Here is a 17,676-nt window from a genome sequence, read left to right as displayed (position 1 = left end):
AAATCACTGGGTTGTGTTGCTCTGAGGCAGGGAAGTGTGCTGTGGGTGGAACGTGGTTGTTCCCACGCATCCACCCATGCACTCTGACATATCCCAGATATACCAACACTGGTAGACCTGAGAATGCATCAGAATTGAACACCTCCCCACCAGAGCCATAACAAGGAGAATTCTCTTTATTTCTCCTCGTTGTTTCTTCTTTCTAAGTCTACTGCCTTCACTCAGAAAGAGGAAAATGCCACTGAGGTGTTCCTTCCCACATAAAAGCAATCCTGCCTACAACACAGGCAACCTTGTCTACAGCAAGGTTGCCCTCGTTGGCGCTAGGCACTAGTTTGTGTGCCAGCGCAGGCAGGGAGCAGGAATGCGCTGTGTAATGTTAAATATTGCGCATTCCTGCCCTCTCCCTTTAGGCAACACTGTGCAGTGCAGCAAGGCTGCTTCCTGAGGTGCATGAAATATTGATAAATATGGCCCTACTGCATCTTACAAAAAAGCCATCACTTGCATTAAACAGAGTTAATAGCAACAGGAATGTGATAGTAAAATATTATCAAAGGTGCTAATCTTGAAAACTTCCAAGCCTCCTGTGAGACCAATAATTTTAATTATAACCCACCGTGTCAAAAACGTATTTGTCAAATGTCATTCTTGTTGACAACTCCATTAAGGCATTAACTTTTCTATCGACATGGCGTTAGCTCTAAAATAAAATGTGCATTTATTCGGTTAGATCTTCGGATGAAAGATCTGCTGAGGACAGCGATCTCAGCTTGGTTTTTGAATTTTTATCAATGGGTTCACAAAAAGCAAAATATTGGCGATAGCATTCCTTTTTGTACACTGATCACTGAAAGAAGTTAAAATTAAACGTGGGCTTCTTCCCATAAGTACTCATGACTGAAATGAAACAAAATAATACAGGCTTTTACTTACTAGTTTTTATAGAAAATATGTCAACTGCATCATGATATACGGTCTTACTACTCACTGCAGTGGTGGAGAAGACTTATAACTGTTCAAAAACTTTTAAAGACAAAAATGCGTTACGATGCAACCATTTGCCATCATGTGCATAGAAATTACCATAAAGCAAAACCAAATCAGTGTCAATAAATGTGTACTATCATAACGCATAAAACATAAGCTGCATATTGTTACATATCAATCTCCTTAATGTAATAACAACAGTCAGCATTAGTAATGTCATCGGGCCTTAGGGTGTAATCTAATGGTGGGCAGATGCACTGTGGACAATAATGAAAATAACATATAAACACATAACAATGGAATATTTAATTCTCCATGGCCTTAAATTACCGCACCTCTCGGTTACAGCGTAGCGCTCTCTCCATGCATGTTCGATCCTTTCCTGTTTGATATAATCCTACATCTATAATATAGTACTTTCGTTTCTTTCTTAAAAGTAACACACGAGACACTTCAGATTCCAAGATGTCGCCGTCAACATCAAAAACTGTGTTTCCTTCCCATTGCACAATATTTTCATCAAAGGCTTTGGTTAATTGTATGTAATGGAGACTATAACTCCCGGTATGCCTTGATTTGTTAAATGAAAGCCAAGGACCAAGTGCCTAACTTACGTCTATCCTGCTAGCAAAAATGTACTTATTGTTGAATTACTGATTCCAGAATGAATGGGTCCTGAATTTCACAAATGGTAAAATGGAAGAAAGGCGATACATTCGTCATTTCACGTTTATCTCTTATTAGTGTGTTCCTGCTTTCACACAAGTTAAATGATTTGAGACACAAGTTATTTTTGTTTCATTTACCAGCCCCGCTGTTTATTTAAATTGCTGACAATTGTTTCCGTGCCATCAGTCACTGGGATAGCAGAAAGAGAACCCTGTTTTGGAAGCCTATAACCATTAGTCAGCCATGCATTCATGGGAATTAAAAAACGAACTCAAGAAATATCTGACTACAGACCTTCTCAGGAGAAACACACTTTTTCTATCAGCACCAGTGGACCACCGATAAAAATATCATGCAATGAGGTAGCACATAAAGACGGTCACTTGATTCCTGAGCCATGACTTTGGCGTACCTCTCTCTTTTAACCAATCACAAAACAGTCCTACAGTTCAGTCCACCTCGTCCAGTCTTGTGTAATACATTCATTATTTTCCCATGACAGGTGCAAGTGCTATTAAGTCGAACTGAATGACAGACAAGGGCAAGTATATCTTAGAGGAGGCCAAAAGCAAACTTCCAGCTTTGCTGTAAACCTAGCTCCCCCAACTGCTTTTATGTCTATTAGAATGGCACCAGTGCAGCTGCCAGCAGCAGCACCGTTGCTACCGCCCACAACCACTTCCAGAAGGCAAACGCAGTGGCGAGCCATGATGCACTCCCAGGGGCCTCACTACTAGCCACAAAGAAGGAGAGAGCAACACCGCCAGTAAGGCTCTGGTCACCAGCTCTATGCCTTTGCTGTTCTTCGGATATTTCATTGATCAGGCATTGTACATATTCTGAATGTTATGTCACAGACTTTCCATTAAAGCACACAACTACCCATGAGGTCTCACGGTACCAAGCGGGGCCGAGTAGGATAAACATTTGAGGTTGCCCGAAGCAAATTCAGCTGTTTCATTGTCGTAAAACACAAAGCAAAGTTCTGGGAAACATGGTAAGTGTCACCAACAGGGTTGCTCGAAAGAAGTTGGTATGAAGTATGGAATTGTTTTTAGTTCTCGTTTCAGAGTTTTTCATGCAGGGTACTACTTGAAGATATACGTTTATTAGGTGCTACAGTACTGCCGGCAGTGCTGTCTTTAAACCATAAAAGGTGAGCAGCGACAGCCCTAGACTCCATCTACTAGTGACATATTTTGCCCCGATTCATCCAAGAATTTGACACTTTACTCGTGCACCAACTTTTGTAGCTCTTCCACTGTGGCTCAATTCTGGAAATTCAGACAAGATGCCACGTTTTTCATTAGATGTAGAATACTCTTCTTTTCCACAGAGATCAAAGGAGTAGTCCCACTTCTAAGATGAGAGCAACTTACACATTCATCTCTTGCTCTTTTTGGCGTGCTTGATTGCATTTTGAAAGCGTTAGATATAAGCATAAACAACATATAACTGATCTCCCATCATCTCCCCTACCATTGCATTTGTCGACCCAAGTGGGAAGGTTATGCCCAGACGTGGGTCCCGTGCTCACTATGCCTCCAGATTCAAGCTAGAGTGGCTGAAGAGGGGTGATAACCTGAAACCGGTCCCAAGATGCTTGTTTCCGGTCCAGTGAGGACCTGGCTTGGCAGTTTGGGCTTGACTGTTCCCATGAGGAACAGGGTCAAGACTGATTTGCATATGGCCAGGTCCATACTGGGATGGCATAGTGAGCAGAAGAACGATGGATTAAACCTAGATCTGTGACTGGGGGTTAGTGTTTGCATTGTTCAACACCCCGTCCATCATCCTTTTGTGTTGCTCTGCTTGAAGATCACCATTTCATAAATTCAATTCTTTACAGGGCTGTTGGTCAGAGAGGGACCACCAATATAAAGATGACATATGATATTAGTTGATCTCTCTTTGGAGTCAGGCCAAACAGGAGACTTTTTCTGGGACGTGCATGAGCTGTTTCTCCTGCTCCTTGCCATTATCTGGGAACAGCATGTTATGCCCCAGAGGCCATTGAACCGGATGCTTCCACCTCTGTTATCTTTTGATTACTTTCTTCGTAGAAACGTATGGTCATGGAGGTGAGTTTCTACGAATCATTGCTGATTAAAAAGCAACGCTCATTTCCTCAGTCTGACACCGCAGCTATACAACATAACATTTCCATCTTCATTTGAAGAAAAATCTGTGAGTGTAAGTGTGGGGGTCATGCATTTACTTTTGTGTTCTTGTTTGTTAAGAAATTCCAGTGTGCAAGAATTTCTGTCTGCTTCCCTTTAGCCTCAGACCGTAGCCTTCTGAGATACAATGTCACCCTGGAGAAACTATTGATGTTTCCACAACTTCTAGATTTTCTGCAGGTATTCACACATATTTTGGCAGTGCTGCCACTTGAAGCAGCTTACATGCCCGCTAGGTTGGTTCTCCTGCTAGGATGAGACCAGCTTCCATGATGCTGGTGTAGGTCATGAAAAAAACAGGTGATCGGATTCCACTTAAACAACAGCAGGCCTCAAAACTCTACAGGTCCAGATTTTAGGCTTGCATCATGTACAACAGCTTTGTTTCACAGCGGTCTACATAGTCCACAAGACAATCTACACCAGAAGCCCAAAAATTCTTCAGAATATTGTAACACATTCCACTATGTCTGAAGTGTTTCATGCTGGCTCAATCTGCTCCTGGGTAGCACTGGCATCAGGAGAGGTAAATAGGGCTTTTTAAGGGTGCTTTACCCACATATTTCAACACACTTCTGTTGCCAAAAATCAAATGGAAAACGTAGTTTCACGACATTTCTGAAGACTTATATTTGTGTATAACTCAACATTTATAGCGCCAGGAAGCCAATTGGTAACACTGTACTTCACAAATTTTGTTCAGCGCTTCTCACTCGCATTTGATTTGCCCTTGGTGCATCCTCAGGTCCATCGGTGATCTTCCAGATACTTTTGACACGCTGAAGTTGAAAATGTGAAACAGTATCCTACAAAATACGCACTGTGCTGACATCAAAGATCAACCAATCTCAGCAGCAGGAAGTCTGCAGAAAGCTGATGTATGTGTTGACTTAAACCTGTCAAGAGCACAAGCACACGCCATGTGGTGTGCGATGATATGATACCAAGAGCAAAACGTTGTCACTATATTTCTGCTCGTCTACTGACTCAACACGAAGCAAATCTTTTTGTCACATATCCATTTTTGTTATACACCACAATTTTCACATATGGCTGTTAGATTGTGTCCTAAATAGAAAGATCTAACTTTGGAAACCTCGTAATGGAAAAACAGTGACCAATGCAGACAGCAAAACTTAAGGCAACACAATAACTTCAGGGATTTAGCACAAAGCTTGAGCATTATCTTTGAAGCAAATCTTTTGCTAAATGTTTACACTACCAATGCAGCAAAATAATGTATCCTTGACAAGGAAAAAGGTAGAAAAGTGGCTGTTGGTATTTTCATGTTAGGCAACAAGAATATCTCCAGCAGGCCACCATCCCTGTGAGGGCGGCCATTCCCAATGGGGTCGCAAATTGCGACCTACCTCATGGATTTTCATCAGGTAGGTCATTTGCTACCTCATTGGGAAGCGCAAACAGTGTCATTGTCGCAAAACCTGAATTTCCTACATGTGGCCCTTAGTACTTAGAATAATTTTGGATTTTTGCATTCTCTGTAAAATTTTCATTGAGAGCCTTCATGGCATTGACTCTGTATCGCTTTATTTTTTAATCTGTAATAATACCTTTTAACATTCAATTGATCTAGAATTCAGTTATTTAGGGGGCCTATTAGTCCTGACAGCCTTCGGGTGGTTATCCCCCAACTTTTTCGCCTGCCTCCACTTTTATGACACTGTTTTTGCTGGTTTGAGGATTCTGCACACTTTACCATTGCTAATCTATCCTAAAGTGCATATGCTCTCTCCCTTAAACATGGTAACATTGGTTCATTCCCAGTTAGTATATTTGATTTACTTGTAAGCCCCTAGTAAAGTGCACTGCCTGTGCCCGGGCCTGTAAATCAAAAGCTACTAGCGGACCTACCGCACTGATTGTGCCACCCACATAAGTAGCGCCTTAACCATGTCTCAGGCCTGCCATTGCAATGCCTGTGTGTGCAGTTTCACTGCCACTTCGACTTGGCATTTTAAAGTACTTGCCAAGCCTTAAACTCCCCTTTTTCTACATACAAGTCACCCCTAAGTTGGTAACCCATGGGCAGGGTGCTATGTAGGCAAAAGGCAGGACATATATGCCTGTGTGTTTTATATGTCCTGGTAGTGGAAAATTCCTAAATTCATTTTCCACTACTGTGAGGCCTGCTCCTTTCATAGGCTAACATTAGGGCTACCCTCCTATACTATTTAGTGGTAGATTCTGATCAGAAAAGGGCAAACAGGTCATTTAATATGGCCTGAATGGTAATAGAAAATCCTGCTTATTGATGAAGTTGGATTTTACATTACTATTTTAGAAATGCTACTTTTAGAAAAAGAGCATTTCTCTGCACTTAAAATCCATCTGTGCCTTACAGCCTGTCTCCAATCCACGTCTGGGTTGGACTGGTTGACAGCTCCCTTGTAGATTTCTCCCCGACAACCACAAACACAAGATACTCAGTCACACCTGCAGCTATCTGCATACTGAATTGGTGTTCCTGGGCTGGAAGGGTGGAGGGGCCTGGCACTTACATTTCAAAGGCTAGTGGTCTGCCCTCACACAATGGACTGCCAAACCCCATACTGGAACCCTGGCAGACAGCCTGTACTGAAAGGGGACCTTGTGCACTTCAAAACCACTCTTTGAAGTCTCCCCCACTTCAAAGGCACTTTTGGGTATATAAACTGGGTCCTTGACCCCACTAAATCAGACACTTCTGGACCAGATCCTGCAACCCGTCAAGAAAAGCTGCCTCGCTGCCCAAAGGACTCTCCTGGACTGCTTTGCTGTGAAGGACTACTGCCTTGCTGACCTCTGACTTTGCTCAGAAGTGCTCTCCAAGGGCTTGAATTGAGCTTGCCTCCTGTTTCTGAAGTCTTAGTGCCAAAAAGACTTCCTCTCTTCAAGGAAACTCCTGGTGTGGTGAAAATTGCCGCACGGCCTGCCGGAAATGACGCACAGCCTGCCTACCGATGAGAAAATTGCCGCATCACCAAACCGGATTGACGCAGTCCGACTTTCCGAGTGGAGACTGACAAAGCGCCTGCGTTGCTACCAGAACTTCGATGCATAGCCATGCTGGATCTATGCACAGCCGAGCCTGAACAACTCAGCTTGACTTTCTGAGTGAATAATCGATGCAGTGCCCAACGTGCGGTAGAAACTCCTACACATCATCCACCGGATCGACGCACCACCTGTGACTTCGTCCCGCACGCCCAGGATTGCTACGCATCGTCCCTGGGTATCATTGAGAATTTTAGACTGTGTGCTGGAAATCCACGCAAAGCCCTTACAGTGCGGGAAGAAACAACGCTTCGTCTGTGTCACATAAGGAAATCTGACGAACACCTTCCTTTTTCCACGTATCTCCTCCTCTGTGATCTTCATGCGTGTAATTTTTAAACAAAGCAGGTACTTTGAGCACACAAGAGTCAGTTGCTGATTTTTAAGACCTAAGACTCTTCTTAACATTGCAAAAGTGATATTTCAACTTGTGTCCATCAAATCTTGATCGTTTTATACCTTAATTTAACCAGATAAATATCCTATATTTTTTTAAACCTGTGTAGTGTATTTTTGTGGTGTTTTCACTGTGTTATTGCATGATTTATTGCACAAATACTTTACACATTGCCTTCTATGTTAAGCCTGACTGTTTAGTGCTAAGCTACCAGAGGTTGGGCATAGGATATTTTGGATTGCATGTGACTTACCCTGATTAGGATTGCGGTCCCTACTTGGACAAGGGTGTATACCTCTGCAAGCTAGATGCCCCATTTCTAACAGGGCCCATTCAATCCTACCCATTTTCTTAAATTGTATTTTTGATTTTTTTTATACTTTGGGTGGTGCCTTAACACGGGGAACACATTGCCTCATGAAATTGAGGTTTAAACCCATTTCTGATCCAGTAAATGTAGGAACTCTGATTGAGGAAAATCTTTGGGGTGTCTAAAACTTGGGCAAACCCCTTCTTACTCTCTCACAGACAATTGTGTGCATTTAAGCCTTGCTTAGCACTACTAGTCATTAAGGACAGCTTTTTCAAATGCATGAAGAGTGTCGGACACTCGTCATGTTTAGATCAGGTAGACTGGCGCTGCCTGAGCCAAGGTTTGCTGGACTGGAGACTTTGCAGCCCTTTGGGCGAGCTCTCCAAAGTGGTGCAAGATCCTCCCCTTCATGATGATCAGGAGTACTACTGATAGACTCAGTTTTAAGCTTTGAAGTGCCCAGGGCCAACTGTCCATCGGTGACACCTCATCACAGAGTGGGATAGCATCAGTAACTCTCACTGACACCATCTCACTCTCTGACTAGTAGCAGAAAGCCTGTCTCTCATTGCCTGACCCATGATAAGTTTATCCAATGAGAGGAGGCTGTGGGATTAGCTGCTTTCCCTTCCCTAATGCCTCTAGGAACCACCAGGCTTCCCTCCGGCTACTTGTGGTCACTGTCGGTCCAGAATGTTTTTTTGTTATTTTTATTAATGTTGAGTGCCTGCGTGTGTGTATGTATGAATGTTTGGATATTGGTGCATGTATGATGTGAATCAGTGTGTGCCTCTTTATGTGCTTGAGAATGGCGCATGTATGTATAAGTGCTTGTGAATGGATGGGTGGGAGTGTATGTGTGCGTGTAGAATGGTGTGCATGTGCGTGAGCCCGCCCTACCATTACTCCATATTGCAGGCTGCTACTGCTGCAGAGGTGAAGCACATGGATACACAGGTTCATAAGGAATATCAACTATCCCTGTGCTAAGCCTGCGTGTCCATCTGGGCATGTATATGTTTGCCATGAGTGTATTGAATAGCATTGTTCTTAAATCTTTCTGTACTCTCCTTATAATATAAACTGATCACATAACCACATATTCACACAGCCAAACATAAAAAATGCCACAACTTAGTATAACATGAACTGTGAACTCTTTTGTCATTAATGCCATCCACAATACCCCTAATCCTCAAAATCTATACCTGGAGAACTTGCTTTTTCTGCCAACTGTAGACTAATACACATCTTAAATGATGTGGCTAATTTATAGAGCAACACAAATCCATGTCCTATCGAGCCACAACAATAAATAAAGGCCAGATGTATCTTAGCTGGCTAAAACTGTAAAGTCTTCACCTGCTGAAAGACCACCAGGACTAAATTGTCTTAGGTGGCAGATGCCTCTTAACACAGCTCTGGAACACATTAAACATTTTACAACCCAGAAGATATCATGTCCGTGATAGCTTTAAGGCACCAGTCATCAAAGCAGCCATTGAGAGTTCTGAAGCATCCAATCTCGATAGCACATGCTTTACGACGTACAGGATTCTATGGTGACAGCTAAATGTTAGTACACTACACACATATTTTACATTTCACAGGACATTCGACAACGGGACAGTCATTAGTAAAAGGCTTGAGCTGCTTCTAGTGTGTGGAACTTTTAACAACTGACACTCATTGCCACAGTACCTCATACACTTCAAATATGGCTTTAATGTCATATCATCAACCTAAAATTACCAACATCTCCATGTACCACAGGGGTCTTCAAACTGGGGGCGCGGGCCGCAGTAAAGGGCAGCCTCAAGTGACTCCGGCAGTGGGCTCCAGGCTCTGGCCAAAAGATGCATTATGCTGATAACAGGTCTTTGTTTTAAGTTGAAAAATGAGCAGCAGTAAACCGCACTGTATTGGGCCATCATTAACATGCTCAACCATTTATATCCAAGCAGGGAGTATGTGTCTAAAGGGAAGGGATTTCAAATGGATTCCAAATACTCTTCAAAAACTCCACCCCACCCCCACTTTTAATAACCACACATTGTGGATAGTTTTGCACATTAGTAAGGACTGCCGGACCAGAATACTATATTCTGCATCATGTATTTGATTGCATTTTTTTAATAGAAACATTTTTTATTACAAATTTACTCCCCCACCCGCAGCCTACCATTTTTAAAACAGTAACAAAACTTAACCGCAATGTTTAATTAAGTCTACACATACTTAAACATTGTAAATGTAATTGAATCATAGTGAAAAGCTTTTAGGGGGGCCTGATTTTTTTTCACGGGGGCAGCATTAAAAAGTTTGAAGACCACTGATCCTACGTGATTTCTAGATTTTCATGTTAACAAGTGCTAATGACTACTGAACTTTGTGGGACCTATTCACAAAGCATTGTGGAATAACTTACAGAGGGCCAGATGTACCAAAGGATTTTACCCATTCTGTGTCTATGGGAAAAAGCTTTCGTACATATGGCCCATAGTTCCCCTGTAATACTCATGTGTACTCTTACATGCCTTTGTGAATTGATGTGAAAAAGTATTGGAATAAACTATCATTATTCAAGGACTATTTAATGCAATTAGTACAAATAGAAAGAACTGTGCCATCTTTGCACTTTTACTAATGCAGAATCGTACATTTCCGGGATGATTCAGAAAGACATATAAGAGTACATAAAAGAGTACTCCGCTATTACTGCTTGCTGTACTTATAAGTCCAGTTGTGAATCAGTCTCATAGTCTGGCCTCTGTGGCTCTATATGCAACTTGTACGAATAAGAAAGCACAAAATAACGTGGAAAACCCCTTGCAATACCTTTGTTTGTTTTGCCTTTGTGGAACACAGTGCCTAATTTCTAAATAACAATGTGCCAGTGCCCAAAGCCCTCCTCTTAAACACGTGTCTGCTGCAATTAAATGTGTAAACACGGAATACTGAGGCAGCGTAAGCCTTAACACATCTCAGGCCTCTTCAAACTATTTACAGCCACTTCCTGTTCCTTCAGCTCACTCTTGCAGCTTTCTGCTTTCTCCCATTGTGACGGTTTTTCGTTTTTCTCTTCCTCCGTCTTTCCCATATGTGTCTTTTGCTCGCAGTAAATGCTTGAGGCAGACAAATAAGCGCCGGCCCTCAGAAATAAGTGCTGGTGCTCTGCACCGGAAACAACAATCACAAATTAAGCACTGGTGGCTCATCATAAATATAACACTTGAAAGCGACTGACTGCTTGATAACCTAGTTCAAATGAGATGTAATTTGTATGTCTTCAATCAAATGGCAACATGCGATAAAATGACTGTATGTATATGGTAATTAAGCAAAGCATGAATTTCGAGTTAACATTCATCCAGCATCCTATTTTTATCTAGAACACTTTATATTGATTAATATGCACGGCTATTAATTTAAGCTACTTAAAAAGACAGAAGGCTGAAGAATATGCTCAGGATCGCCATCAGTGACCCTATACTTTGCAAATAATTCTTATGCCTTAGATCTAGAGAATGTACTGACCCAGGTGCAAGTGATGTTAGTTTGAAGAAAAATGTGGCTGCCACTTTAGATCAATGAACCTAGAGGCTCTTGCCACTGAGGATATTCGAATAATGTAATGTCAAATGTGAATGTCTTTTTATAGTTTCGAATTACTCTTTGCTATAATTGAATGTATTCTGTTAAATACATTGTCTTTGCTTCCTGATATCTCTCCTTTTTTTAATATTGCTTGATTGCTAATAATTGCAGCTCATCCTGACATAGATTATGTTGTAATGCAACAGCTAGTGATGGTCACAGAGAATCTCCAATATCATTTGCACTAACAATGGGTTAGATACCACAGTGAACAGGAAGACAGATGTAAGGTATTAGAAACTGGGTTTCTGGTTGGTAAAGGTATGCACCCTGCCAAAGCTGGAACCATAATCCTAGTCAGGGTAAGTCAGGTACTCACCATAAATTAACCTGTGCTCACCCTCTGGTAGCTTGGCACAGAGCAGGCAGGGTTAACTTAGAAGGCAATGTGTGAAGTATTTGTGCAGCACTTGAACTGTAACAGAGTGAAAACACCACAAAAAGTCTCTACACCAAGTTAGAACAATAGATTGTATTATTTTATGAGTAAAACAAGAGCAAAATTACAAAAATCCAATAAGTAGCAATCAGAATATAAATTGTAAATAATATTTGGAAAAGTAGTGCTTAAAAGCTTAAAGTGGCAACTGAGGCTAACTTGTCACTCTAGACCAGGGTACATCCATAGTTCAGGCCGATCGTGATGGAGTGTAGACTAGCTACAGGACCCACCTTGTTCCGCTGAAAAAGTACCTTGTATAGAAGGTTGCATTGATGTTGAAGATCTGATGCGATGAGCAGTGGGGCCGATGTGAAGGTGATGGGTTGGTGCCAATCCGTGCAGTCAGGGATGTGTCAGTGAGCTGTGCAGTCATAGATGCCATGTCCTCGAGGTGCTGCATCGAACCCTTTGCGATGACGACGATGTGCCGTCGTCGAACCGCACAGCTGGCGATGTGGAGGTGATGTGTCGGGGCTGATGGTGATGCGTCGATCCTGAGCCATGTAATCAGTGATATGCTAACCTCGTCCTCAGAGGTGATGTGTTGGTGTCAAGGCAAGATGAGGCAGTTCTGAGGGGGTAATGCAGCCCTTTGTGGGAGCTCTGGATCCAACCCATTCAGGTGTGTCAGCCCCTCCCTCCCATCCTGCTCAGGATGGGATATCAACATGCAGATAGCCACCCAGTCACACCTGAGCTCACTTTGTTTGTGGCTGTCTGGAGGGAATGTACAAGAGTCAAGCTGTCACCCAACCAGACGTGTATTTAGAGGCAGGCAAAAGGCACTAAGGGCCAGATCTAGGTAGATTCCGACTTGCAAGGGGGTCGCAAAGGCCCACCTCATTAATATTAATGAGGTGGGTCGCAATTTGCGACCCCCTTGCGAGTGGCGGCATTCACAGGGATGGTGGCCGGCCTGAAAGCAGGCCACCATGTCAGTGACTGCTTTTTAATAAAGCAGTTTTTTTTTTGTAATGCGGCCCGTTTTCCTTAAAGGAAAATGAGATGCATTACAAAAACGAAAAGTTTTCGTTTAATTTTTTCAGAGCAGGCAGTGGTACATAAGACCTCTGCCCGCTCTGAAAAAATGTTTGCCACCCATTTCAAATGGGTGCAAAATGTGATTGGTTTGCGACCGCGTTCGCGGTCACAAAGCAATCTGGCATTACACTGCGACTCGCAATTAGGAAGGGGACTCCCCTTCCTAATTGCGACTCGCAAACCCATTTTGCGAATCGGTAACCAGGTTACCAAATCGCAAAACGGGTTTTGTGCATTGAAAAGTGCAGTTTGCAAACTGTTTCCTACATCTGGCCCTAGATGATTTAAAGTAAGAAAATGCCAACTTTCCAAAAGTGACATTTTCGGAATTACAGTTTCAAAAGCAACTTAGCCATAAGTTATGATTTTAAATTGTGGTCCCAGAAACACCAAACCTGGGGGGTTCATAACTTCCCAATTGGAAACTACACTTAAAAAATACCAATGTCAACCTAAGAGAGAGATAGGCCTTGCAAAAGTGAAAAATGAGTTTAGGAGTTTTTCACTACCTGGAGATGCAAAACTTAATAGTAATGTTCAACTTTTTAAGTACACTGCACCCTGCACTTGGGGCTGTCGAAGGCCTACCTTAGCGGTGATTTATATGTATTAAATAAGAAGGTTTGGTCCTAGCAAGAGGGTTAACTTGGCATGTCAACATATCAGTTTACAGGCTGTGTAGCAGGCTTGAGTCATGTATAAAGTACTACTAAAGTGAGTGGCACAATCAGTGCTGCAGGCCCACTAGTAGCATTTAATTTACAGGCCCTGGGCACATGTAGTGCACTTTACTAGGGACTTAGAAGTACATAAAATATGCCAATTGTGGATAAGCCAGTCGTAAAAAAAAATAGGGAAAGAGCACACACTTTAACACTGGTCGGGAGTGGTAAAGTACCCAGAGTTCTAAAGTCAACAAAAACAAATTCAGCAAAAGGGGAAGGAGAAAGGCAATTAGTTCAGGGATGACCCTGCAGAAAGGGCCAGGTCCAACAGAAAGAAACTGTGTATGTCGAGCAATGGTCTAAAATGTTCATTCTGGCAGTGCTGGCTTGTTTAAACATGCAACATTTATTGAAGCAGAGATTGGAGAAGCAGGTATTCCAAACTATATGAATCCCTCAAGTTAGGAAGAACATGCTCAAGAGACTTTGTAAATGAAACATATTCAAAAGTCTAAGTAAGCAACTCCACTGACCTTGTCAGTGAACTGCTCTGCCTTCTTGCTGCTCCTCAATCAAGAGCAGCCCGTGTCTGACTCGAACCCTGACCACGGTCAAGAGTTCGAGGCCCTCCGCTACCCACAGGATCCTGCCTGTGCCTCATCCCTGGTGTCTGGTGTGAGAGCTCTGCTCTTCTGCTGCTTTGTGCCTTTTCATTTTCTGAGCTTTTTGATATTTTCTCTCCTTTTCTCACTTTGACTCTTACTTTTTCTCTTTTTTACACTTTTTCCTTTTCGCTTCCCTCTCCCTGCCGTTGCTGCCCCCTAGGCCCCGTCCCCTTTTTCTAGCTGTTTTCCCACTCCCGCCTCCCAGCTGTCCTCTCCTCCCCCTCTTTCTACTTAATGGCGACTGCTGTACGACCATGCCTCTGGTGCGCCAAAGGCGTGCCAAAGGCAAGCCCATCTGCACCCATCCATGAACCGACTGTGACCAGCGCCAGGATCCCTGGACCTCCTGACCGCCACCTCTACAAGCCAGCAGCACTCCACACACTCAACCCAGGACACAGCAACTGCAAGCTCTCATCTCCAACCGACACCCACGGACCTTTCAGCTGCCTCCGCTGCCGCAAATCCATCACCACCACCAAGACCTTGGACCCGACACAATCCACCCGCAACAACACACCGACACCAAAGATGCTGAAATGCATCCTCCTCAACATCCGCTCCCTCCATAAACATGCCACCGAAATCTGGGACCTCTTTGACAGCACCACCTGGATGTCACTTTCCTCACCGAGACCTGGACCAACACCACCTCATTCCCAGACATCGCCATCACCATTCCCCAAGGATACAAGATCACCTGGAAGAACCATTCAAGCCGCCCCGGAGGGGAATAGCCATCGTCCACAAGTCCACCATCCATCTGAGCACACACTTCGAAGCCCCGACATGACTGATGGAACTCCTTAATTTCAAACTACAGACCAGCCCGACATCCACCCTCAGAGGAACACTCATTCACCGCCAACCTGGGCCACGCAGACCCTTCTCCGAATCCATCACTGACTGCTACACCACACAAGCCATCGCAGCCACCAACTACACCCTGCTGGGAGACCTCAACTTCCACCTCAACAACCTCCAAGACCCCAACACCGCATCCCTCCTAGACAACCTCCACAGCATAGGGCTCCGACAGATCGTGATGGAACAAAAGTACTCAGCAGGACACACCCTCAACCCCATTTTCACAACAGAAACATCAATCACCTTCAACCACACCTCGGAACTTCCATGGACAGACCACCGATGCATCCACTTCACCTTCAACACACCCACCATCCTCATCCCGAGCACCAACCATCGCGCAGAAGCTGGGCAAAAATCACCAATGACCAGCTCACCACCACCCGTGCTAACTCTGCCCCCTCCATCACATACAACGATGACCCGTACACCACAGCACGCACCTTCCACAAATGGATCGCCGACTGCACCAACAACATAGCCCCCATCAGGAAAAACAACAGCACCCATGGCAAGAAAGCCAGCTGGTTCACCATGGAACTCAAAGAATCCAGACACACCTGTCGTCACCTTGAGAAAATCTGAAGAAACGTCAAATCCACAGAAGCCCAAACATCTTCAGAGCCGCCACCACCGCACACCACCAACTCATCAGAAGCACCAAAAGAAAACCAATACAAGACAGAATTTCCTCACACGCACACAACAGCAAGGAACTCTTCAGCATCATCAAGGAGTTCGCCCAACCCAACAGTGAAACCACAGACATCTCACCCTCATAGGACATCTGCGACAGACTTAACACCTACTTCCACCACAAAATCAAAACCATCTATGACATCTTCAACGAGGACATCCTACATGCAGAACCTGAAACCAACAAACCAGCGATCACCAACTGGACCCCCTCACCACCGAAGCCACTCTGAAGGCGGTGAAGTCCATACACTCCAGGGCCCCCACAGACCCATGCCCCCAACACATCTTCAACAGAGCTGCTGACATCATTGCCCCCAAACTCCGCCTCACCATCAACCGCTTCCTAGCTGACGCCTCCTTCCTTGATGACTGGAAACACGCCAAGGTCAACCCCCTCCTCAAGAAACCCCTGGCAGACCCCACGGACCTCAAAACCTTCAGGCCCATCTCTCTGCTCCCTTTTCCAGCAAAAGTCATTGAGAAAGCCATCAACAGCCAACTCGCCACTTTCATTAAAGACCTCAACATCCTCGACGACTCCCAATCCGGATTCAGAAAAAACCATAGCACCGAAACAGCCCTCCTGGCCGCAGATGATGACATCCTCTCCCTGTTGGACAAGGAAGAGACAGTGGCACTCATCCTGCTAGACCTTTCGTCAGTCTTCGACACAGTCTCCCACCACACCCTGGTATGCAGACTTCACAAAGCCGGCATCAGGGACACGGCCCTCGACTGGATCCATTCCTTCCTCTCTGACAGAACCTAACGAGTGAGACTCGCCCCCTTCATCTCAGACCCCACACCGACCACTTGTGGAGTTCTCCAGGGATCCTCCGTCCGCCCCACTGTGTTCAACGTATGCATGGCCCCACTGGCTGCCATTGTCAGGAGCTACGGAATCAACACCGTCTCCTACGCCGATGACACCCAACCCATCCTCTCCCTATCCAACGAACCCAACACAGCCAGACACAACTTCCACGAAGGCATGGGAGCAGTAGCCAACTGGATGAAAAACAGCTGCCTCCAACTCAACACGAACAAGACAGATGTGCTCATCATGGGCCCCCAACCTGACGCATGGAACGACTCATGGTGGCCACCCACCCTCGGACCCGCCCACCCCCACGAAACAAGCCAGAAACCTCTGGATCATCCTGAATTCCAGACTCAACATGGACAGCCTAATCAGTTCAGTCACATCCACATGATTCCACACCCTCCACCTCCTACACAAGACCTTCAAATGGATCCCCCTTATACACAGAAAGACCGTCACACATGCCCTCATCACCAGCAGACTGGACTAACGCAACGCACTGTATGCCGGGATCAACAAGAAACTCACCCGCAAACTACAGAACATCCAGAACCTCGACACGGCCATATCTCTCAGCACCTGCAAACACCTCACTGACTTCCAATAGAAAAAAGAATCCCCTTCAAGACCCTCATCCATGCACACAAAGCCCTCCATGACACCGGACCAGCCTACCTGAACAGACGACTCAACTTCCACGTACCCCACAGGACCCTTCAATCAGCCCAGCTCTCTCCCGCCTAAGTACCCCACATCAGGAAAACAAGAACAGGGGGACGCTCCTTCTCCCATATCGCAGCCATCCCACTCAACCTCAGACAGGCTAACCCCCTCCTTAACTTCACAAAGGAGCTGAAGACATGGCGTTTTGAAGAACCACCTCACTGATGGACGCTGCACGACCCCCCCTCCCTCTGTGCCTTGAGACCCTTACGAGTGAGTAGACGTGCTCAACAAACCCTCACTAACTGATTGTGTAAATCAATATTGCATTGCAAAACAAAAACAGATAAATAACTAATTATTCACATAAATGGGTGCCAAAACAATGACAGGGTCCCAAATTTTTGATAAATGTTTAGTCTCTTTTTTGTTTAAATTATCAACTGTTCTAATCCATGTAAGTCAACAAATTAGGATCACTGCACTCTTACTACAGAGGTGGGGATTGGAGTCACTTTCCACTTAAGTCCTCACAATACAGCCTGCTGTAA

Source organism: Pleurodeles waltl, chromosome 1_1 (assembly GCF_031143425.1).
Source record: "Pleurodeles waltl isolate 20211129_DDA chromosome 1_1, aPleWal1.hap1.20221129, whole genome shotgun sequence".
Lineage (NCBI taxonomy): Eukaryota > Metazoa > Chordata > Amphibia > Caudata > Salamandridae > Pleurodeles > Pleurodeles waltl.
The sequence above is the reverse complement of the archived record's forward strand: the minus strand, read 5'-3'. Positions refer to the sequence as shown.